General features: G+C 38.1%; 4 non-coding genes across 4 annotated transcripts; all 4 read left to right on the top strand.

The window, feature by feature from the left end:
* Nucleotides 1–2,207: 2,207 nt before the first annotated feature.
* Nucleotides 2,208–2,280, top strand: TRNAA-AGC (transfer RNA alanine (anticodon AGC)). The gene has a single exon. It is a non-coding gene; the product is annotated as a tRNA-Ala (tRNA).
* Nucleotides 2,281–6,215: 3,935 nt separating this feature from the next.
* On the top strand, nucleotides 6,216–6,288 carry TRNAM-CAU (transfer RNA methionine (anticodon CAU)). Its single transcript has one exon. It is a non-coding gene; the product is annotated as a tRNA-Met (tRNA).
* Nucleotides 6,289–11,910: 5,622 nt separating this feature from the next.
* TRNAA-AGC (transfer RNA alanine (anticodon AGC)) lies at nucleotides 11,911–11,983 on the top strand. The gene has a single exon. It is a non-coding gene; the product is annotated as a tRNA-Ala (tRNA).
* A 3,877-nt stretch (nucleotides 11,984–15,860) lies between these two features.
* TRNAM-CAU (transfer RNA methionine (anticodon CAU)) lies at nucleotides 15,861–15,933 on the top strand. The gene has a single exon. It is a non-coding gene; the product is annotated as a tRNA-Met (tRNA).
* Nucleotides 15,934–25,519: the final 9,586 nt, after the last annotated feature.

The raw sequence follows: 25,519 nt of genomic DNA, 5'->3' as shown, positions 1-25,519 counted from the left end.
TGGAAGCTCTGGGGTTTAATGTGGACTCCACTGATTCCTGACTAAGTCACGATGGATGGGTAACATTTGATGAGTCATTTGGCTATGATAACTTATGATGATTCCAAGGTTTATTTCTTTTTCTGCCTTTCAAAATCACATCTTTTTCTTATAAGATTTTTCCTTAGAAAAGTCTTCTTTTCTTTCTTCTTTTCTTCTTTCCTTCTTTCCTTTCTAAGACATTATTGAATCCCCACTTCCACAAACTTTCTCCTTAACTCTCTCCCACTTATAGAAAGATACAGAGGAAGAGCGTTATCCCAGAAAGAGTCTTATAACATGGACACTGTTCCTGGACTCAACATTCACTGTGTTTGTTCCTTTTCAATACAGGCTTCTGTTTATTCATTGTTTTATAATTGAAAAGATTAGTTAATTCTTAGCATTGTTGAAACAATTAGTGAACTAATGGAAAGAAAGTAATTCGTAAGCTCTGAAAGACAAGAGAAATGCCACTAATTGCTATTATTTAATATGTGACCCTCACATAAAGAAACGGACACACAAGGAGTCATCAAATGAACAGAATTTGAAAGTGTAACCATGAGCAACATGTTTTGGATCCCAACTGACTCAGTTCAAGCCCAGGAAAATCTATCCCTGTGAGAAGAGCATGTTCCTCTGTGTGAGATAGACAAACCCTAAGGTGACTTCAAATGATCTCTACCTCCTGGTGTCCATTCTCTTGTGTAATGCCCTCCCCTTGAGTATGAGTAGGACTGTGACTTGCTTCCAGCCAATAGAAAATGTCAAAGGTGAAGGGATTTGAAGATGTAATTAAGGTCCCAAATTGGTTGATTTTGAAGTAATCAAATGGGAGACTATCCTAGGTGGGCATGGTTTAATCAGGTGAAATACATTAGAAGAAAGACTAGGCCTTCCCTCCATTGCTGGCTTTGAAGAAGTAAGCTGCCATGAAGTCAACCTCTTCTGCATTCTTCTTCTCATTCATCTAGCCCTTATCCATTCTGTGATGTTTATGGAAGATATATCCTGTGCCAGGCTGTGTACTAGGCACTGAAGATACAGAAAGACTCATGCTAGTGCTAATCACAGAAGCTAATGTGATGCACATTAATCCTTTAATATCTTTGTAACTTCTTTTCCTTTCTCTCCAATTCTAGTTTACCCATTTCCAACCTCTTTGGCATTCAAAATAAGAACCCTTTTCTAACATTTTACTTTGATTCTGTAAGCCATCTGTTTTGAATTTTTTCAAAGGGTTTTAAGCCTCCACAATATCCTTCCCAACATATCTCTATGTGTCCTGGCTTTCAATCACTATTTTTCTCCATGTCTATTTTACACGCACACGTGAGCATGCGTGCACACACACAGATCACTACAATTGAAAAAGTGTATTTCTTAACACAGTAATTTTTATATCCATGCCTGTTCCTTCCCCTATATGTTCACTCTTCATCTGCACTCCTCAATATACATAGTTTATTTCTTCACTACAATATGATCTCTCTTATTTCCTATGGCTCTTGCCTGTAATATTTCGTAGTTTTTGCTGTTCTTTCGTAGGGCGTGGATATGTAATCACTATATGACACGCCTTAACAAGAATGGAATATATATGTCTAGAGGTAGGTCTAAAGCGTGAGTTTCTGTAGTGAAGTGGTCGTCATGCTCATCTACAGGTGGGAGGTCCTAGGTTACAACCCAAGCAGAAACAGTTAATGCTTGTTTTGCTTTCCAGGATCCTGGGAAATCACCTCATTGACTCCTTCTAAGAAGCCCCACCTAAAAGGAACAAGTGATAATCCCACTTGTGTTGTTATTTTTATTTTGTTTTGTTCTGTTTTGTTTTAAGAAATAGACAACCATCCCGAGATAGCTGTACTACATTAGCTGGGTGTTTTGGGTGAGTTCTCCCAACTGGTCCTTGTTCACCTCTGTCCCAGAAAATTTGAAATGGGAAGTGGTGTTGGTGCTAGAGTTTTCCCACGGTGATTTTCTCCTCCTTTCCCTAGCAGAGGACTAGATAGCCACTATGCTGTTGCTCTGGATCATCTCTTAGAAGATGCACCCTTAATAGAGCCCTTTTTTTCAATAATGGCCTTGATATTTCCTGTATTTGGGGCTGCCAGGAGAGTGAATAAAGAAGTGGAAAGCATTATGTTAAAAACTGACAATGAAACAAAACAAACAAACTAGGATGTGGGGAATTAGCTCAGGTGGTAGAGCACTCGCTTAGCATGTGAGAGGTGGTGGGATCAATGCCCACATTCTCCAGCTTTTGCTATTTCTACCTCGGATCTCCAGGTGACAACCTAGATCTTCCAACTTACTGAAATAAATGACAAGATGTTAAATACTTTGAATGCAGTAGGAATTTGGACACTTCTCTCGTTTGTGACCTATCGGCAAATATGACAGGATTGTTCTGGATGTTACTGGCGTTCATTATGAAAATCTACTCTCAATTTATAATTTGTTTTCTGTTTCTTCAGAGGAGTTCTGATCCCAAGGAACATACCCAATTACTCTTTTTCTCCCTTTTTCTCCTATAGCTTGGCCCCAAATGTGGTACAGTCTTGAGAAGCGCAAGATAGAGCAAGGAAAATAACTTCCCAGCTTTCTTGTCACTTCCAGTAGACTGAAATGAGAGTCCCAGATAATGAGAAAATATCAGAAAAGACACAGTGGAAATCAAACACATAAAGTTGTTTCCGAACTCCTGGACACACTTGAAAACTGTGAAGAAGTGGCTCAGATCCTAAAAGCATAACATAGACTTTGAAAACTGAAGTAAGTGATAGCCCACTGCCCAAGTCAACACTGGCTGCCAGGTTGCACACACTCTGGAGATCACCAAATACTATACTAAAGGCTTTGAAAATGCAATGGACCATGAAACCACAACACATAGAAGGCTGGTCAGTACTTGGAACTTGAACACAAGGTAGTCAAGTGCCTGCAAAAACAAAAATGGCAATATTCTCCATAAGATTTGAGCGAGACACAGTCTTATAAGATAATATAAAAATGGTCAGGTTATAATCCAAAATTATTCAGAGTGTGAAGAACCAAGAAAATCTTAAATCACTTGGAAAAGAGAATCAACAGATACCAATACTGAGATGACACAGACCTTGTGATCCTCTGACAAATACTTTAAAACAATGATATTCAGTGTTCTGAGAGTTAGTGGTGAGAACCCTTTGAAATGAATGGAATGTTAGAAAGTCTTATCACACAATTGGAAGATATAAATCCAAATCAAAAGTTCAGAACTGAAAAATGTATTAACCCAAATTATAAACAACAACACTGGATTGTTGTCGTAAGCAAAAGGTGATGCCTAAGAAAAAGTCAGTAAATGTAAAGATAGAACGATACTAAGAAACCAATCTAAATGACAGAGAAAAAAAGTGTACTTTAAAAGATGAACAGAGCCTCAGGGACAAATAGGAAAATAACAAAGGTCTTATGTTCACATCACTGGAGACACAAAGAATAGGAAAAAGAAGCCCTTGAAAAGAGAAAGCAAAAACATTTGATTATTAATGGCTGAAAACTTTCCAGATTTGGCAAAAGACATAGCCAGATTCAAGGAGTTCAGCAAACCTCAAGCAGAATAAACCCAAATAAATCCACAGTAACATATATCACAATTCAATTCCTGGAAACAAAAGAAAAAAAAAATTATTGGAAAGCAGCCAGAAGAGAACAAAAGAGAAACTACAATCTGAATGATTGGGACTTCTCATCAGAAACCATGGGGGTCATAAAGAAATAACACAACATTAATTAATGCTGAAACAAAAGACCTGTTAACTCAGAATTCTAAGTAGAGCAAAATATCCTTCAGACAAAAAGGTGAAACAAACACATTCTCATTTAAGGGTAAATAGACAAAATCCATTGCTAGCAGAAATTCTAGAAAAGCTAGAAATTCTGTTCTTGAGACAAGAAAAATTATACCAGAAGGAAACTTAGAATACCAGGAATGAAGGAACAATAGCAGAGATAGCAAATATCTGGGTAAATATGATAGACTACTATTTTTCTCATGGTCTCTTTAAAGTATGTTTAATGATTCAAAGTGAAAATTATAGCATTGTCTGATGGAGTTTTCATTGTATTCAGAAGTACTATATATACAATATTAAGGGGTTATGATACAGGGACTAAATGTTGGTGAGATTTCTATATTCAATGTGAATAATTATTTACTGATTTTAAGTATATGTTGAAATGTTAAGTATGTATATAGTAATCACTAGGCTATCTACTAGCAATGTTTAAATAAGCCAAAAGAAGGTAGGAAAAGAACAAAAGAGGAATGAAAAACAAAGAGAACAAGCCATTAATAAAATTATTAAATAGTAAATCTGTGCAAATTTATCAATAATATTAAATTTAAATAATCTAAACACATCAACCAATAACCAGAAATTATCAGAATATATTAAAAATAAATATGCTGACTACAAGAAACTGACTTCAAATATAGTTACATGTGAGATTAAAAGTTATATACAAGATTAAGAGTTATTCATAAGATTGAAATTAAAATATGGGAAAAGGTACGTCACACAAGCCTTAATCAAAAAAAGCTGAAGTGGATATATTAATAGCAAAGTAGATTTCAAAGCAAAGAAGATTTCCATGTATAAAGTGAGATGGTGCATAATTATAAGGTGTCAGCTCACTAAGGAAATAACTGTCCTAAATGTGTTTGCCTCTGAACGTAGAGCTTCAAAACTCTTTTTAAAAAGCTCATAAACCTGAAAAGAAAAATAGAAACATCCTCAGTTACAGTTACAAATATTAACATTCCTCTCTCATTAATTGAGAGATCTAATAGATAACAAATGGGAAACAACACTGAAGAACTAAACAACAACATCCACCCATGGATCTAATTGATCTTATACACTTTATACCTCAAACTCAAAATGTAGGTAGAAAGAAAGGCCAAAGACTGAGAGAAAAGCAAGATCCTCTCAAAACTAAGAAATCAAAAATGGTCAGAGTGCAGAAGAGTGACATGAATGAAACTGATATTTTAGAAATAGGTATTTCGCTGTAAACGCCAGAAAGGCTGAAAATTATGACACTAGAAGTGGATGGTCCCTTCTCCGTCTTTATCCTTCCATCTCTTGATGTCTGGGGCCATCGAATTCCTTCTAAATCACCTGAGCCTACTGCAGTCCCTGGCACAGAGCAGCTCTCCAATGATTATGTACTAAACGAATGGAAGGGAAATGATAGATCCGAAAGAGTTGCACAAGAACATTTTTTAGTATTTGGAGAGTCATAGATGTGGTGTTTGAAGGAGGAGAATGAATCAAATTTGACTTGAAGGTCTAAGGTCAAAAGCGTGACACGGAGGAGGCTGGGATTTAGAAATTTAGTATACGGCTGAGTGGGCTACCGTGGAGAAGAACGTGCAGAGAGATCATGAGCTGGAGCAGAGAAAGAGCTCACATTTTGGAATCTAAAAATCTACTTCTCTATTCAGCCTTTGCCATTTAGTAGCTCTGGGACCATATGAACATTACCTAATGAGTCTGAGCCTCCACTATACTGGAAAGTGCAGATTATGATACGTAGTTTTGTTGCCAAAATTAAATTAGACTATATGAGATAATCTCCAAATATTTCTTAGTATAGTTAATGGCATAAAAGTTTCAAAAAATCCAGGGAAACTTTTATTAAGTCCAGTTTGTAATTTTTGTAAGGAAAATGGCTCCAGTCCTGTAGATGCAAGTAGAGATATAAACAAATAAATATGGACTGTAGAAAAATTTGACTACTATTTATTCACTCATTCCTTCATTCCGTTAGTCAATCAGTCAGTCAGTGAACTAACAGGTATTAACAGGGCACTTCCTACGTTTCTTTTCATCAAAGGAGACCATGGAAGCTGTAAGATCGACTGAGATCTCTGAGGGTAGGAAAAACCACATCATTAGAACACAAGAGCAAAACAGACAGACACTATTGTCCCCAGTCCTACAACCCAGATCATCCTATCCTTCGGTGGATACAGGAAACATTTGGACTTGGGTGTGAAATCTCTTGGGTGCATCGAAGTTTTATATGGAGTGATTTTCAAGTACTATTGATTGCACTCTTTCAGTTGGGATATAATAAAACACGGATGCTTGGAAAATAATATTTCATTCATTTATTTAAACATGAGTACATCAATACAATGTGCCCTCTTAGCGCAGTTGGCAGCGTGTCAGTCTCATAATCTGAAGGTCCTGAGTTCAAACCTCAGAGAGGGCAGGAACATTTTTCCATGTTTTTACAGTTGGCCTGCCCTAATGTTATACTGGTAAAAAGGATAGGTCAAATACACTGAAAAAAGAACACAAAGTAAAATTAGCAAATGCTGCCAGAGAAACATTTGAAGACTCATCCAAGATTTCCTCAGGATAGTGAAATCATTTTTGTATTTTGTTGGGCTTCCTGGTGCTTTGAGTAAAATGAGTGGAGAACAAATTTATTAGCCAGACAGTACAAGCTATACTATATTTTGGCTCTTCCTGTCCATCAGATGGAAAATCAGGAGAAATTTCTCTTTCAGTTTTGTTCTCTGAAACTTGTCCAACCACAGTTAAGGGCGTGGAAGAAGTGTAAATTCATTATTCTTTTAAACATCCAACAAATATTTCTTGAGCACAAATCTTATTAATGGAGTGTTCTAGGGGCAGTAATTCAAGAGTGATTAAAATGCAAAAATTCTCTCCCTTCTGGAGTTACATCCCACTTGGGAGGGGTGGTAGAAATATACAAGAAGCAAACCAGAAAAATGCATAATAAACTAGGGTGATAATATTTACTATGGGGTCCTCATTTGGTAGTAAAGGGGGTCTGGAGTGTGGAGGTGACTCTTTCAGCTTTCAGAGGAAGAGTCAGGAAGGTTGTCACGTTGAAGACACTTTCTAGTCTCTCCTTCCATCTTACTTGCTGAAGTCATAGAGCCAAAGGTTTTCTAACACTGTGACTAGAGTAATTGTTACCTATCAAGGCAACAGGGAGTTACGAGAGCTTTTTTGTACATAAGGCAGGTGGGCTTAGTTGGGTGAATAGTGTACACGATAAATCCTTCACGTGTTTCTTCATATGGAAAATGAGAAGAGAGGGATTCTCTAGGTGCGCTCAGAGTACCTAGAGCAGAGTCAGAATAATAGAAACTGGTTAGCAAGCATTAGCGACTGCTTTGGTTGACTTTTCCCTGTGGCATGCTGCCCTTCACACTGAGCTTGTATCATAGATGCTCATTAGAAACTGATAGAATGGATTTACAGTGAGGTTAGAATCTACCAGGTTTCTCTTCTAGGAAAAAATAGTCTTCCCTCTAAGTGTTTACATAGTTCCTAGGTAAGATAAGAAATCTAAACAAGCTTAAAGAATTGGGTGTTCTTTGGGAAAAGCAGGAAGCCCCGCTGTGGAAGAGCATAATCTGAGCATATAGCAGAGTCTCAGCACACAGGTGCGTGCTCAGGAGATCAAAATGGTTAAGCAGTGAATCTGACCAGAATGCCCATGGTAGAGAGAAACAACTTGCCTTCATATCCACAAGTTGAAAGGCATATGCACCAGAGTTGTTGTCTATTGACCTCAAGAAAGAAGGAAAAAAAGAAACTAGTCGTGTCTTTCATGATGGAGAAGATTCTTTTCCAATTATTTCTGACTCAAAATACCAAAATTCTGATAGTTAGAATGAGAAGGGATTCTGACCCCTAGAGCATTAGTGTTTTTGTTGTTGATCTTTTTGATCTTTCCTGACCATTCCTTAATTTCTTTAAAATAAAATGCTGAGTAAGAGCCCTGGTATCCAGTTTCCAACGGTCTCTTAAAAATTCTTCCTCCTGGGGCTGGCCTTGTGGTGCAGCAGTTAAGTTCACATGCTCTGCTTCTCAGCGGCCCGGGGTTTGCTGGTTCGGATCCCGGGTGTGGACATGGCACTGCTTGGCACATCATGCTGTGGTAGGTGTCCCACATATAAAAAAAGTAGAGGAAGATAGGCACAGATGTTAGCTCAGGGCCAGGCTTCCTCAGCAAAAAGAGGAGGATTGGCAGTAGTTAGCTCAGGGCTAATCTTCTTCTTCAAAAAAAATTCTTCCTCCTTCTCTCCATACCTTTTCCTCTTCCCAGGATACTAGTGTCTTCCTATGCCAATACTTCCTTTCTCTGGAAGATTGGAGGAGGAACCAAGCCCTACCGAGTAACTGGGCCACAGTGGGAGGGGATAATGGTAAGGATGTGAGGCCCAGAGAGGCTGCCTTTCCTCCTCCTCCTAGGTGGCCATATTTCCAAAATCAAGTAACAATTGCAACCTTGTTTTTATGGTGAGATACACGACCTACGGGAGAGTCCAGAAATTCCAAGTGTGTCCCCACCCAGCTGGGACCTTCCCTTGCCTTCTGGAAATTCAAGATAGTGAAATTGTTTCAGAGCTAGATCTTTACCATGGTGATATAACATAGGTCTAGCTTTCTCCATACTCTCTGACAGGAACAGTAGGTTTTCACCGTGTTTTTGCTGAGGTCATGTTTAAGATGCTCTTCCCTCAATTGGATCCTCTTCAGTGGCAGTGAAGTAACCCTGTGGATTTCACTAATGTGGCTTGTGAGGATTCTTACACTAGGTAGAGCAGAAATCTTTAACGTTCTATGAGCTTGGAAGCTGGAGGGAGGAAGAGGAGACAGTCACATCTAGAATGGTTACAGTATAGACAAAATAGTAACTATTTCTGGATAAAATATCCTTGAAAACATTTTATTCTTTGTGGTACCAGTGACAGGCACTAAATAACAAGAAAATGTAGGAAAAGACACAAATGTGGAAAGCAAACACATAAGGTTGTCTGTGAACTCCTGGGCGCACCTGCAAATTGTGAAGAAGTGGCTCTGATCCTAAACAACATAACGTAGACTTTGAAAACTGAAGTAAGTGACATCCCACTGTCCGAGCCCACACTGGCCAATGAGTTGCAGACACTCCAGAGATCTCCAATTAGCATCATAAAGGCTTTGAAAATGGAATGGAGTTTGAAACTACAACATGTAGAAGGCTGCTCAATACTTGAAACTAAGAGATTCAAACTCTTAAACAAATGCTGATAAACCTGAAAATAAAAATAGAAAAATTCACAACTCTAGTTTAGTGGTCAACATTCCTCTCTCATTAATTGATAGATCTAGTAGATAAATCAGTAAACACATTGAAGAATTAAACAGTCATCTATCCATGGATCTAATTGACTTTACAAAGCAAAATTGCAATGTACTAGAAAGAAGAGCCAAAGTTTTAGAGAAAAACAAGATCATGCCAAACTAAGCAATCAAAAATGACCAAAGTTCAGAAGAGTAACATGAATGAAACTGACATTTTAGAAACAGGTACTTAGCTGTAAATGCCACAGAGACTGAAAGTGGTGAAACTGGAAGTAGATGGTCCCTTGTCCATAGTTATCCTTCCATCTCTTGAAGTCTGGGGCCATCAGATTCCTTCTGAATCACATGATCCTACTGCAGTGCCTGGCACAGAGCAGCTCTCCAATGAATATGAGCTGAATGAATGGAAAGGAAGCGACAGATTCAAAAGAGATGCACAAGAACCCTGTTCAGTATTTGGCAAGTCATGGATGTGGTGTTTGAAGGAGGAGAATGAGTCTTGGTTGACTTGGAAGTCTAAGCCCAAAGGGCCAATGCAGAGGAAGTTGGGAATTAGATATGGACTGGTATATGGCTGAGTGGGCTACTGTGGAGAAGAACACGCAGAGAGATCATGAGCTGGAACAGAGAAAGAGTTCACATTTTGAATCTGAAAATCTGCTTCTCTATTCAGGCTTTCCCACTTAGCAACTCTGGGACCTTAGGAACATTGCTTAACATATCTTAACCTCCATCATATCTGGAAAGTGCAGATTATAATACATAGTTCTGCTTCCAAAGTTCAATTGGACTATATGAAATAATCTCTTGTATAATTAATAGTACATAAGGCTGAAAAAACAAGGAGACTTTTAGTATAAGCTCAGTTGTGTTTTTTGTAGAGTGAACTTCTCTAGTTATGTAGATGCAAATAGAGATATAGAGTAAGAGAGAAAATTAAGGACTGGAGACAAATTTAAGAACTATTTATTCACTAGTCAGCCACTGTGCCCAGTCACTGTGAACTGGGCACCACCTATGTTTCTTTTGAATAGAGTATCATGAAAAGTGTAAGAGTTACTGTGAGCTCTGAGGGAAAACGCAGCTCATAGGAACATAAGAGGAGAAAAAAGCAGCAAAAGACAGGTACACTTGTCCCAGGCCCAGCAGCCCAGAGCGTCGGACTGCTGAGTGAATACTGGAAAGATGTGAACTCCACCCTTCCTGGGTGTGAAATCCTTCCTGGGCAGCATTGGCTCATATGGAGTGATTTTCAAGTAGCATTGATAGTGTCCTTTAAATGCTGGAAAAGGATAAAGCAGCTGCACTTGGAGAATAAAATTTGATGTTTTACTTTGAATATGATCACATCAGAAAGGATTCCTCTGTTAGTGAAGCTGGCAGCATATCAATCTCATAAGGTTTGGAGCTCCAATCTTTGAGAGGGTTCATGTCTAACATCACGTTGGTTACGTAGCACACTGAAAAAAAAAAGAGGGAGAGGACATTGAAAATGGAACACAGAGTTAAAGCAGCCAAAAAAAAAAAAAAAAAGCAAAAGATAGAAACAATCAACACCCCTCCCCCCATCAGTAAACCATTTGTAGTGTGGCCCTATCCCCACTGAGAATGGTTAAATCATCTCCTGGGGTTTGACAAAATGAGTGGTGAAGAAATTTAGACTACACTGGAAACTACAAGCTATATTATATCATTGATCTTCCTCTCCACCTGATGAAGGGAGTAGGGGGAATTTCTCTTCCAATTTCATGTTTTGTCACCTAATCTACAATTGTGGGGTGAAGGAAGTGAAAGTCATTCATTCACTTATTCATCTAACAAGTCTTTCTTGAGTACATGCGCTGTCTGGGACTGTTTTAGGAGGAGTGATTCAAGAGTGAAAAAAACACAAAAGTCCCTCCCTTGTGGAGCTATGTCCCAGTCGGGGGAACTGGGAGGAAACAGACAAAAAGCAAATAAGAAAAATACATGGTAAGCTAGGCGATAATGTTTACTGTGGAATAATCATTAGGCAGTAAAGGGGGTCAGGAGGGTGGAGGTGGCGTGTTTAGCTCTCAACGGATTAATCAGGAAAATTGTCACCTTGAAGATGTTATTTAGTCTCTCCTTCCTCCTCTTACTGAAATCCTTGTGCCCAAAGTTTTTCTAACACCATCACTAAAGCAATTTTTATCAATTAGGGCAACGGGGGGTTATGAGAGCTTTTTGCACAAAGGACTGGTTGAGTTAGTTGGATAAATGGTGTTACTTGAAGACTTGGGTAGTAAATCCTTCACAAGTTTCCTTATGTGGAAAATGAGAACTGTAGGATTCTCTGGGCGGATTCACAGTACCTGGAGTAGAGTTAGAGCAGTGGGAACTATTTTTTGTTTTGTTTTGAAGAAACTGATAATCATTCCGAGATAGCTGCGCCTGTGTTAGACAGAAGGTTCCGGGTGAATCCTCCCAACTGGCACGTGTTCTCTTCTGTCCCTAAAATTGAAATGGGAAATGGTGTCGGTGCTAGTTTTCCCATGGCCACTTTCTTCTCCTTCTCCTCGAAGAGGAATAGGTAGCCACCGCGCTCTTGACCCAGGTCATCTTTGAGAAAGTGCTCCGTTAGTGCAGTCCCGGTTTCCCATTAACTGCCTTGACGTTTCCTGTACTTTGTGCCGCCCAAAACAGTGAATAAAGTGCAGACGAGTGCGCTGAAAAATAGGAGGAGTAAATGACGTGGGCAGGCAGTGGGGAATTAGCTCAGGTGGTAGAGCGCTCGCTTAGCATGTGAGAGGTGGTGGGATCGATGCCCACATTCTCCAATTTTCATTATTTTTCATTTCGGAGCTCCAGGTGACAACCTCAAATCTTCCAAACTATTGAAAGAAACGACAAAATATTAAATACCTTGAACTCAGTAGGAAATTGGACGCTTCTTTCGTTTATGACATATAGGCAATTAGAGTTGCTCTGACTCTTACTGGCCTTCAGTATGGAGCTCTACTCTCAGTTTATTGTTTTCTGTTTCTTGAGAGAAGTTGTGATTCCAAGGAACATACTCCATTACTCTTTTTCTCCTTCTTTCTCCTGCAGTTCGGCCCTAAAGGCGACACAGGTCTGAGAAGTACAGGACAGAGTAGGGTAAATATAGCCCCAGTTGTCTTGTCGGTTTCAATGGGCTGAAACACCCAGCCCCAGAAAGCAAGAAGGTAGTGGAGAAGACACTGTGGAAAGCAAATACATAAGGTTGTTTGTGGACTCCTGCACAGACCTGCGAATTGTGAAGAAGTGGCTCTGACTCTAAACAACATACCATAGACTTTGGAAAGTGAAGTAAGTGTTAGCCCACTGCCCAAGTCCACACTCACCTCTGGGTTGCACACACTCTAGAGATCCCAAAAAATATTGTAAAAGCTTTGAAGATGCAAGGGACTTTGAAACCATAGAAGGAAGGCTGGTCAGTATTTGAAACTTGACACAAGGCAGTCAAGTGTCTGCAAAAACAAAAATGGCAATATTCTCCATATGATTTGAATGACACAAAGCCTTATAACATAATACAAAGATAGCCAGGATATAATCCAAAATTATTCAGCATGTGAAATATCAAGAAAACCTTAATTCACTTGAAAAAGAGAATCAACAGATACCAATAGTGAGATGACACAGATGTTGTAATCATCTGACAAATACTTTAAAACTACGATCATTAAATGCGCCAAGAATTAGGGACATGAACTCTTTATATGAATGGAATATGAGAAAGTCTTAGCAAATAATGGAAAGCTATATATCCAAACTGAAACTTCAGAACTTAAAAAATGTATTAACCCAAATTATAAACCACAACACCAGATTGCCTGAATAACAGAAAGAGATGACAGAGAAAAAGTTAGTAAATGTGAAGATCGAACAATACTAACTACACAGCCTAAATGACAGAGGGAAAGTGTATTTTTAAAGATGGAAAGAGCCTCAGAGACAAATAGGAAAATAACAAACATCTTATATTCGCATCGTTGGAGACCCAAAGAAGAGAAGAAAGAGACCCTTGAAAAAGGAAAAAAAAAAAAGCTAACATTTGAATTATTAATGGCTGAAAACTTTCCACATCTGGCACAGATATAAACCAGGTTCAAGAATTTCAGCAATCCTCAAGCAGGATAAACCCAAATAAATCCACACTCAGGCATATCACAATTCGATTGCTGGAAGCAAAGGAAAAAAAATTCTTGAAAACAGTCAGAGGAAAATGAAAGGGAAACTACAGTCTGAATGATTGTGAATTTCTCATCAGAATCCCTGGGGGCCATAAAGAAACGATGTAACATTTATTAAATGCTGAAAGAAAAGACCTGTTAACCCAGAATGCTAAATATAGTAAATGGCCTTGAGACAAGGGTGAAAGAAATGCATTCTCATTTAAAGGTAAACAGAGAGGATCCATTGCTAGTAGAAGTACTAGAAAAGAGTTAGTAAGTCTGTTATCTAGACAAGTAAACTGATACCAGAAGAAAACTTAGAATACCATGGACAAAGGAACAATAGGAGAGATAGGCAATATCTGGGAATATGATGGACTACTAGTCTTCTCTCTATAAAATATGTTTGATGATTGAAAGTGAAAATTGTGACATTGTCTGATGGAATTTCATTGTATCTAGAAGTACTGTACACATAACATAAAGGGGTTATGGTAAAGGGATTAAATGGTGATGAGGTTTCTATATTAAACATGAATGATAATTTATTGATTTTAAGTACGCTGTGAAAGATTGAGTATGTATATAGTAATCACCAGACAACCTACAAACAATGCTTAATTAAGCCAAAAGAAGGTAGGAAGAGAACAATGAAGAATGAAAAACAAGGGGAACAAACTACTAATAAATGATTAAATAGTAAATCTACATGCAAACTTATCAATAATAATATTAATATAAATAATCTAAACACATCAATTAATCATCAGGAATTGTCAGAATGTATTAAAAATAAATAGACTGACTATAAGAAACTGACTTCAAGTATAGTCATATGTGAGATTAAAAGTTACATAAAATTGAAAATAAAGAACGGGAAAAAATACTCCACACAAGCATTAAACAGAAGAACCTGAAAGGGATAGATTAATATCAGACAAAGTAGATTTCAAAGCAAAGCAAATTTCCACATACAAATAGAAATGGTACATAATTATAAGGTTCCAACTCACCAAAGAAATAACTACCCTAAAAATGTATGTCTCTGGACATAGAGCCTTAAAACTCATTTTAAAAAGCTGGTAAATCTGAAAATAAGAAGAGAAAACTCCACAATTACAGGTGTATATGTTAACACTCCTCTGATTAGTTTATAGATCCAGTAGATAACAAGCGGGAAAACATTGAAGAACTAAACAACGGCACCCATCTATGGATCTAATTGACCTTATAGAGCCAAATCACAATGTAGCTAGAAAGAAAGGGCAAACCTTGAGAGAAAAGAAGATCATATCACAACTAAGAAATCCAGAATGGTCAGAGTGCAGAAGAGTGACATGAATGAAACTAATATTTTAGAAAGAGGTGCTTAGGTGTAAATTCCAGGGAGACTGGAAGTGGTGAACTGGAAGTAGGTCAATTGTCCATATTTATCCTTCCATCTCTTGAGGTCTGGGGCCATCAGATTCCTTCTGAATCACATGAGCCTACTGCAATGCCTGGCACAGAGCAGCTCTCCAATGAATATGTACTGAATGAAGGGAAAGGAAATGACAGATTCAAGAGTTGCACAAGAACATTGTTCAGTATTTGGCAAGTAATAGATGTGGTGTTTGAAGGAGGATAATAAGTCAAGGTTGGCTTGGAAGTCTAACTCCAAAAGATGGACACAGAAGAGGTTGGAAATTAGATATTTGGTATATGGCCGAGTAGGCTACTGTGGAGAAGAAAAGGCAGAGAGATCATGAACTAGAGCAGGGAAAGAGCTCATGATTTGGAATCTAAAAATCTGGTTCTCAATTCAGGCTTTGCTACCCAGCACCTCTGGGACCTTAGGAACCTCACTTAATGTATCTGACACTCCATTATACTGGAAAGTGTAGATTATGTTGCTAAAATTCAACTGGAGTATATGAAATAGTCTCCACACATCTCTTAGTATAATTAATGGCACAGAAGCCTAAAAAAATCCAAGGAGACTTTTGTTAAGTTGAGTTTGTGGTTCTTGTAGGGAAAATGTCTCCAGTCCTGTAGATACAAATAGAGATATAGAGTAAGACAGAAGTATGGACTGTAGACAAATTTGAGGACTGTTTAATTGCACATTTATTCATTCATTCATTCAGGCAGGCAGTCAGTGAACTAACACGTACTCACTGGGCGCTTCCTATCTTTCTTTTCAACAAAGGAGACCATGGAAGCTGTGAAATCAACTGAGATCTCTATCAATAGGAAAAAACACATTTTTAGAACACAAGAGCAAAAAAGACAAGCACTATTGTCCCTAGTCCCGCAGCCCAGATGGTCCTGTCCTTGAGTGGATACAGAAAAGGCGTGGACTTGGGGGTAAAATTCTTCATGTGCATCGGTGGCTTATATTGAATTATTTTGAAGGACAATTGCTTGCATTCTTCAAAAACTGGAAATTGATAAAGCACGGGTGTTTGGGAAATAAAATTTCATATTTTCCTGTAAATATGAAGGAATTGAACAGGTTGCCCTCTTAGCGCAGTTGGCAGCGTGTCAGTCTCATAATCTGAAGGTCCTGAGTTCGAGCCTCAGAGAGGGCAGAAGTTTTTTTCCTGTGTTTTCACAGTGGCCGGGCATAATGTTATCTTGGTAAAAAGAAAGCATAGGTCAAGTTACTAAAAAAAGAAACAAAAAGTAAAATTAGCAAAAGTGTCAGATAAAGATTTGAAGGTTCATGCAATATTTCCTGAGGATGATGAAATCTGGTTCGTACTTTGTTGGGCTTCCTGGGTCTTTGAATAAGATGAGTGGAAAAGAAATTTACGTTAGTCAGAATCTACAAGCTATACTATATTTTTGCTCTTTCTCTCCATCAGAGGGAAGAATCAGGAGAAATTTCTCTTCCAACTTTGTTCTCTAATGGTTGCCCAAACAGTAAAGCGATGGAAGAAGTGCAAAATCGTTGATTCTTTTAATCGTCCAACACAACATTCCTTCTGTATATATCTTATTAATGGAGTGTTCTGGGTGCAGTGACTCAAGATTGATGAAAACACAAAACTCACTTCCTCATGGAGCTAAATCCCAGTTGAAAGCAGTGGGAGAAACAGACAAGAAGCAAATAAGAAAAATGCATAATAAGCTAGGTGATAATGTTTACTGTGAGGTAATCATTGGGCAGTAAAGGAGGTCTGGAGTGTGGAGGTGGCACGTTCAACTTCCAAGGCAAGGGTCAGGACAGTTGTCACCTTGAAGATACCTAGTAGTCCCTTTTTCCTTCTCTCTTGATGAGTTCCTTGTGCCCAGAGGTTTTTTCTAATCCTGTCACTAGAGTAATTTTTACCTATGAAGGCGAATATGGGTTAAGAGGGCTTTTTGCACGTAAGGCAGGTGGGCTTAATTGCATGAACAGTGATACCTGATAAAACTTTCACATGTGTCTTCATATGGAAAATGAGAAGTGAGGGATTCTCTAGGTGGATTCTCAGTACCTAGACAGCTCTAGTCAGTGTAATAGGAACAGAGTAGTAAGCATTAGCCGCTATTCTGGTTGTCTTTTCTGTGTGGAATGCTGGCCCCTCACACTGAGCTTGTGTCATAGCTGCTCATTAGAAACATGAAGAATGTTTACAGATAGAGGTTAGAATCCACCATGGCTATGTTATAGGAAAAAATAACCTTCCCTCTAAGGTTTTACATAGTACCTGTGTAAGAAAAGAACCTCAAACAAGTTAGAAAAATTGAAAGTTTTCTGGGAAAAGTAGAAAGCCCTGCTATAGGAGAGCATAATCTGAACATATAGCAGTCTCAGCACACAGGTGAGTGCTCAGGAGGTCAAAGTGGTTAAGCAGTGAATCTGACCAGAATGTCCATTGTAGAGAGAAACAACTTGGCTTCATATCCACAAGTTGAAAGGTATATGCACCAGCGATGTCGTCTATTGACCTCAAAAAAGAAAGGAAACTTGTCATGTCTTTCATGGTGGAGGAAAGCCTTTTCCCATTATTTCTGACTCAGAATCTCAAAATTTCTGATGGAGAGTTAGACTGAAAAGGGATTCTGACCCCTAGAGCGTCCACCATTTTCTGAACAGAGAGACCCCGGTGGAAAAAAAAAAAAAAGCCTCTCCACTACTTTGTAATTAAGATTTCTGTTATCTTTAGCCTGGGAATAAACAAGGAAGGCTGCTGGGGGACACCTAGAGAGAAGAGATGTACAAGACAATTTGGGGATCTGACATCTCAGAGATGCATGAGTCTTGAAGGAGATGCTAAAGTCCCAGATTGTCATAAAAAAAATATTGTGAAGGAAGGGGAATTCTTAAAGAAAACTCATGAAACAAGAATAAAAGTAAGATCTTTGTGAGGTTATTCCTTAAGGAGATTCTTTATCCATCTTCTGGGAACCAAATATCACAGTGCCTGCAATGACAGTGCAGATCAAAACCTTCAGAGGTATCTGCAAAATTATGAAACAACCATGTGGTGTTTAATTTTCACACATAGAACCCAAGATAGAATTTTTCCTCTTTGCAGAGGCTGCTAAAATCTGACTAAATTTTGGAAAAAATCCCAGCAAGTAATGTTGGATATATATTTCATCCCCATTTGTGATCAGAACCTGATAAGGCCCAAAAATATGAAGAGAAAGAGGGTCGTGATTCTGCCATGCTGAGCTGTGGAACGGTCCTTGCATTTCACTCTTCACTGAAAGACTTTCTTCTCCTTCAACCTGAGCTAAAACACCTTCAGATGCAAAGAGTCCTATGGATGATGCTCTTGGAGACTCTGTGAATGGGTGGTCCCTCAGCAAACCCAACATTTGCTTAGGCAACTGGTGCATGGTCTTGAAATAAGATAAAAATTTTCCTACATTTTGCTCTGCTCTTGACATCTAGTAACAGGTCTCTGTGTGGGTTAGTATTCCAGCTGTCTACAAAGGCCCTTTCTTCAGCTGCCAGCTCTTGAATAATATCTCTTCTAATCTTGACCCATATTTAGTAAGGTGTCTAATTATTGACACTCAGTCCCCAAATTAAATGTCACTGGGCTACAGAGACCACCTCCCTGGCTAAAGCCATATACTCAGTATCTACCGCATCAACTTTTTCCATCTTCCTCATTAACACTATGTGATCCAGAAAGTGTCTTATGAAGTTTTCCTTTTTAAATTTTCTCTCTCTCCTAGAATATTAGATTCTTCAGACTCAAATCACTGTTTTGACCTCACTATATCTTCACTGCCTAGAGTTAATCCATAAAATATGGTTTCTAACTTGAAATGCAGGTAATAGGTAAGGATAGGGAATAGGCAGATGAAATACAAATTAATATCTCAATAAACCATTGTATTGAGCCAGCCCTGATGGCCTAGCAGTTAAAGTTTGGTGCTCTCCGCTTCAGCGGTCTGGGTTTGGTTCCCGGGCCTGGAACCACACTACTTGTCTGCCAGTAGCCATGTTATTGTAACAGCTCACAGAAGAACTAGAAGGACTTACAACTAAAATATACAACTATATACTGGGACATTGGGTAGAAAAACAATAAAGAGGAAGATTGGCAACAGATGTTAGCTCAGAGCAAATCTTTTGCAGCAAGTAAATAAAATAAAATAAACATAAAAAGATAAAAACAAACCATCCTATCATGCTTGCAAAATATTAATCACTGCATTGGCCAATTTATTTCTCTCTTTCTTTCCTTATCCAATGTTTGAATTTTACTGATCAATGGCAATTTATTTATAATGTATAATTTTTATTTTTTACCAAACAGAATTTTCTATTTTAAAATTAGGGAACAAAAGATAAAGGTGTAAGGACCACAAATGTTTAGGATTTCCCTGATAACCCAGTCACAGCTGATAGTCATTTGAACGTTGGATGAAAACTAGAACGGAGTTCAAAGCCTGGTTCCTTTTGCATGCATTTTCTTTGAACCATTTTCCTATTCATGGATCCTTAATTTTCAGTTTCTGTTCTCTAACAGTGAAGCCCTAAAATGGTCCTTTATCTTCTTCTTCAAGAGAGTGCCAGGATGGAGAGGACTAGAGGATTTGACTAAAGTGCTTGTGAGGATCCTTACATGGGATAGAGCAGAAATCTTTAACATTCTGTGAGGCTGGAAGCTGGAGGAAGGAAGAAGAGGCAGTAGACACATCCAGCATGGTGACAGTGTAGACAGAGCAGTAGCTCATTCAGGATAAATTATCATTGAAAACATTCTATTCTTTGTGGTGCCAGTGACAAAAGGGTGATATATCTGATCATGGGTTGTAAGATTTCAATTTCGCCTCCTTGACTTTCTCTTATGGAGTGGAAGGAGATGATGTGCTGCTTCATTTCTTATTTACAGCTTACCAAAATCACCCCTGGAAATGGATTTTCGAAGTTTAGGTTGTCCATAGCTTGCTCTCTTAAGATCCGACTGTGCCACTGATTTTCCTTAAAGCTGGATGAAAGGAGGCATCTGCAGGCTGGAGAAATCACCACAGTGGTTCATGGGAGATTCTTTCTTTTCATTGCCATCTCTCCAAGCCTGTGAGAGAAGGATGACAACAACTGGGGACTTGGAGTGTAACCTAAGAAAGATTAAAAAGGAATGAACAAAGAATCCAGACATAAGTACTCTACTTGGATCCTTGGATAAAGCCATTTTGCCTGGAAAATCACATCTTATTTGCAATGAATATGTTCTATTCCTCCACTTTTCTTTTTGTGTTTCTGAAGCCTGTTTCTACAAACTAAATGAGCCAGTCAGCAGGTGAGAAATTTTCTGGACCTTCGCTAAATTTTCTATCAGATCTTGAGAGCAGTTTCCTGAAAGGCAAATAATACTCCACACACAAGGACTCTTTGAACACCACATGCTAGAAATTGTCTAAGACTTTATTAATTTTATGCAAGTTGTTTGATTTAGCCTTGCAGCTAACTTAAATATCATTCTTCCCATTTTACAGATGAAACTGAAGTTCAGAGGGACTGAAAAAAGGCTGTAAGGAGAAAACCAGATACAGAAAGCTGATTTTTTCTAAATTAAAAATATGAGCTTTTCTTTTGACCAAGTTCATAGTCTCACCATCTGTTTTTCTCCATGCCAGTCTATTCCTTCAATCAGTCATATAACAAATACTTATAAATGAGTGGCTTTATTCTTCCTTTCTTCTTTCCTTTATTAATCCAAAAATCTCTTCTGTAGCTGCCGCACAGGATCAAGACTTCTAAGTGCCTTGCATTCCTTTTTCTCCCTAAAATCTCTACAGTCAGTCTCTAGACAAATGCTGTGGACTTTTCCTGCGCAATCTCTCCAGAATCTTTCTCTTTCTTCTCATTCGTCTATTCCTTTATCCATTCTATGATGTTTACGGAAGATGCATCCTGTGCCAGACTGTGAACTGTGCACTGGAGATGCAGAAAGACTCATGCTACTACTAATCTCAGGAGCTAACAGGATACAACTCAATCCTTTAGTATCTTTATAACTTCTTTTCTCTCCAATTCTGGTTTATTCATTTACAAACTCTTGGCACGCAAAACTAAAACTCTTCCTGAAAATTTTACTTTGGTTATGTAAGCCATTTGCCTGGAATTTTTTCAAAGGTTCTTAAGCCTCCACAATATTCTCCCCAACATACTTCCATGTGTCTAGGCTTTTAAATTACTATTTACATCCATGTCTATTTTACACACAGACACACATAGGCATGCAGGCACTCATGTGGGCACACACACACACATCACTCCAACTGAACAGGTCTATTTCTTAAAACAGGAATTTCTACATCCTATGTTGACTCTATCCCATGTTCACTTCTCATCTGTACCCCTCAATGTCCATTTTTTATTCCTTCAGTCAGATATGATCTCACCTCACATTTCCTATGGCTCTTGTCAGTAATATTTTGTATTTTTTGCTGTTCTCATATGGTGTGCATATAGACTCGCTAAACAACATGCCTTCCTAAGAAAGGAACATGTTTCTCTAGAGACAGTTCAAGGCATGAGTTTCTGTAGTGCAGTGTTAATCATACTCGCCTAACATGCAAGAGGTCCTTGGCTCCAAACTGAGCGGAAATATGCAGTGCTTTCTTGCCAATCAGGAGAAATCACCCCACTTCCTTCTTCTAGGAGGCCCCACATAAAAAGAACTAGTGATAATCTGACTCATGTCTCTTGGGGTTTTATTTTTAAAAACAGATAGTCATCCGGAGATTGCTGTGCTGCGTTAGCGAGGCCATTCTGGATAAGTCTTTCCGACTGGAACATGTTCTCGTCCGTCTTAGAAAATTTGAAATAGGAAAATAGTGTTGGCGCTAGAGTTTTCCCAGGCGCCTTTGTCCTCCTTTCCCTCACAGAGGAATAGGTAGCCACCACGCTCTTGCCCCGGGTCATCTTTGAGAATATGCACCCTTAGCGGTGTCCTGGATTTGTATTAAGAGTCTTGACATTCCTGTATTTTGTGCCACCTAGAAGAGTGGATAAAAGAATGGAGACTGGTACACTAAAAAACTGAAGGAGAAAGAAAGAAACAAAAAAGGCTAAGAAGGCAGTAGGGAAAAAGATGCAGCAGGGAGTGGGGAATTAGCTCAGGTGGTAGAGCACTTGCTTAGCATGTGAGAGGTAGTGGGGTCAATGCCTACGTTTTCCACACTTTGGTATTTTTGACCTTGGTTCTCTGGGAGCAACCTCAAATCTTCTGAACCCTTGAAGAACATGAGAAAATAGCAAACAATTTGAATGCAATAGAAATTTGGCCATTTCTTTGGATTTTGATATATATGGGCATGGACAAGACAGGGCTAACGATGGCTCCACCAAAGTTCAGTATATAGATCTATCATTTTATAATTCATTCTCTTTCTTCAGGGGAGTTGTGATCCCCAAAGTGTGAGGCATACCAAATTGCAGTTTTTCTCCATGTGTCCTTCTGCAGCTTTGCCATAAATTTGGCATAGTCTTAGAATGTGCTAAACATACAAACCAGATTCAAGAAGTTCAGCAAAGCTCAAGCAGGATAACCCCAAAGAAATCCACATCCAGACATCACAATCAAACTGCCAAAAATTAAAGAAAATAAAAATTTTGAAAGCTACCAAAGGGAAATGAGAAACTAGAATTTATATGTTTGTGGATTTCTTATCAGAAACCATAGAAAGAAATGGAAGAATATTTTTTAAATGTTGAACTAAAATAATTGTCAATCAAAAATTTTATGTATAACAAAAATATCCTTCAGAGATAAAGATGAAATAAAACATAATCTCATTTGAAGGTAGATTGAAAAATTTCAGTGGTAGAACTACTGAAAAAGAATTAGCAAAGATTTTAGGCTGAAGAAAAATGCTAACAGAAGGAAATTTGGAACTTCAAGAATGAAGGAACAATAGCAGAATAGGAAACATCTGGGTAAACATAACAGACTTATTCCCTGGAGTTCTTTAGAGTATGCTTAATGATGGAAAGCAAAAAGTATAACGTTGGCTTAATTTTCATTGTATCTGATATACTATATACATAACACAAAGGAGTCAGGGTAAAGAGAACTAAATGTTGATGAGTTTTCTATATTCAACTTGAATAGTATAATATTGATTCTAAAATAGACTGTAAAATGTTAAGTATGTATATGGGAATACATATACTGTTTGCCATAAGTTACCTAGACAAATAACCATACAAATAGATATAGTAAAAAACACAACAGATAAATTATTAAAGAGTATTAAATATGTTTTAAAAAGCCAAAAAGAAGTAGGAAAACAGAAATCGAAGAATGAAAAACAGAAGAGACAAACCATAAGCAAAGTATAAAATGATAGATATCTGTACAAACATATTCAAATAACATCAAATGTAAATGGTCTAAACACATGAATTACATAATAGACGTTGTCAGAATGTATTAAAATAAACCAAGGCTCAAATACATGCTGAATATAAGAAACTAACCTCAAATACTCTGTATATAGTGGTTTAGGTGGAGTAAAAGTAAAAGAATGGGGAAGTTAAATGTCTCAAGCACTAAGAATAAAAACTGAATAGGACATGTTAATATTAGGCAAGGTAGATTTCAAAGCAAAGGAAATTTCCACACATAAAGAGAGATGTTATATAATTATTCACCAAAGAGATGTAACTGTCCTAAATGTGTATGCCTCTGGCCGCAGAGGTCCAAAACTCATAAACAAAAGCTGATAAACCTGAAAAGAAAAATAGAAAAATCCACAATTACAGTGGCAGATGTCAATACTCCTCTCTCATTAATTTATAGATCTAATAGATAACAAATGGGAAAACATATTGAGGAACGAAATAAAATTCACCCATGGATCTAAATGATGTTATAGAGCAAAATCATGATGTAGTAGAAAGAAGGGCCAAAGATTGAGAGAAAAACAAAATCATATCACAACTAAGAAATCAAGACTGGTCAGAGTGCATACGAGTGATATTAATGAAGCTGACATTTTAGAAAGAGATATTTAGCTATAAATCCCAGGGAGACTGAAAGTGGTGAAACTGGAGGTGGATTGTCCTTTGTCCTTATTTATCTTTTGAGGTCGGAGGCCGTCAGATTCCTTCCGAATCACCTGAGCCTACTGCAGTGCCTGGCACAGAGCAGCATTCCAATGAATATGTACTGAATGAATGGAAAGGAAATGATAGATTCAAAAGATTTCTCAAGAACACTGTTCTGTATTTGGCAAGTCATGGATGTGGTGTTTGAAGGAGAACGAGTCAAAGTTGACTTGGAAGTCTAAGCCCAAAAGGCCAGCCTAGAGGACGTTGGGAATTAGATATTTGGTGTGTGGACGAGTGGACTATTGTAGAGAAAAATAGGCAGAGAGATCATGAGCTAGAACAGAGAAGCAGCTCACCTTTTGGAATCTAAAAATCTGCTTCTCAGTTCAAGCTTTGCCACTTTGCAGCTCTGGGACCTTAGGCATATTATTTAATATATCTGGTCCTCCACTACACTGGAAAATGCAGACTATGATACTTAGTTTTGTTGCCAAAATTCAATTGTACTATATGAGATAATCTCCACAAATCTCTCAGTATAATTAATGTCACATGAGGCTAAAAAAATCCAGGAAGACTTTTATTAAGTTCAGTTTGTGGTTTTCGTAGGGAAAATGTCTCCAGTCCTGCAGATGCAAATAGAGATACAGTGTAAGACGGAAATATGATCTGTAGACAAATTTGAGGACTATTTATTAACTCATTCATTCATTCATTCATTCAGTCAGTCAGTGAACTAATACGTGTTAACTGGACACTTCCTATGTTTCTTTTCAACGAAGAAGACCGTGGAAGCTATAAGATCAACTGAGATCTCTGAGGGCAGGGAAAACTAGATCATTGGAACACAAGAGCGAAAAAGACAGTCTCAATTCTCCCCAGTCCCACAGCCCAGATGGTCATGTTATTGGGTGACTACCAGAAAGGAGTGGATATCAGCACTCTTGGATGTGAAATCCTTTCAGGTGCAGCAGCGGCTTATATGGAGTGATTTACAAGTAGTACCGATTGTATTCTTTAAAAGTAGAGAACTGATAAAGCTGCAGTCTTTGGAGAATATATTTCACGTTTCTACATAAATGTGAACAAGCTCTACCAGCTGCCTTCTTGGTGCAGGCTGTAGTGTGCCAGTCTCATAATCTGAAGCTCCTGAGTTCAAACCTCAGAGGAGGCAGGATTTTCTCATATTTTCACAGTTGACCTGACCTAATGTTATGTTGATAAGAACAAAGGATATCTCAAGTGCACTAATAAACAACACAAAGTAAACTGCTAGATAAGGATTTGAAGACTCGACCAATATTTGCTGAGGATGTTGAAGTCAGTTCTGTATTTTGTTGGGCTTTCTTGGTCCTTTGACCAAAATGAGTGGGGAAGATAGTTATATTACTCCAGAAGTGACTCTTTCTCTCCATCAGATGGAAAAAGCAGGAGAAATTTCTCTTCCAACTTTGTGCTCTGAAGGTCATACAACTGCAGTTAAAGGGTGAAAGAAGTGTAAAATCATTGACTCTTCTGATCATCTGACAGATATTTCGTGAGTACATATCTCATGAATGGCCTGTTCAGGGTGCAGTAATTCAAGAGTGATGAAAATGGAAAAATTCCCTTCCTTATGGAGCTACATCCCAGAAGAAAGGAGTGTGAGAAACAGACAAGAAGCAAAT

The sequence above is a fragment of the Equus asinus genome, chromosome 8, assembly GCF_041296235.1.
Source record: "Equus asinus isolate D_3611 breed Donkey chromosome 8, EquAss-T2T_v2, whole genome shotgun sequence".
Classification (NCBI taxonomy): Eukaryota; Metazoa; Chordata; class Mammalia; order Perissodactyla; family Equidae; genus Equus; species Equus asinus.
This window is presented reverse-complemented; position numbering and strand designations above follow the sequence as displayed.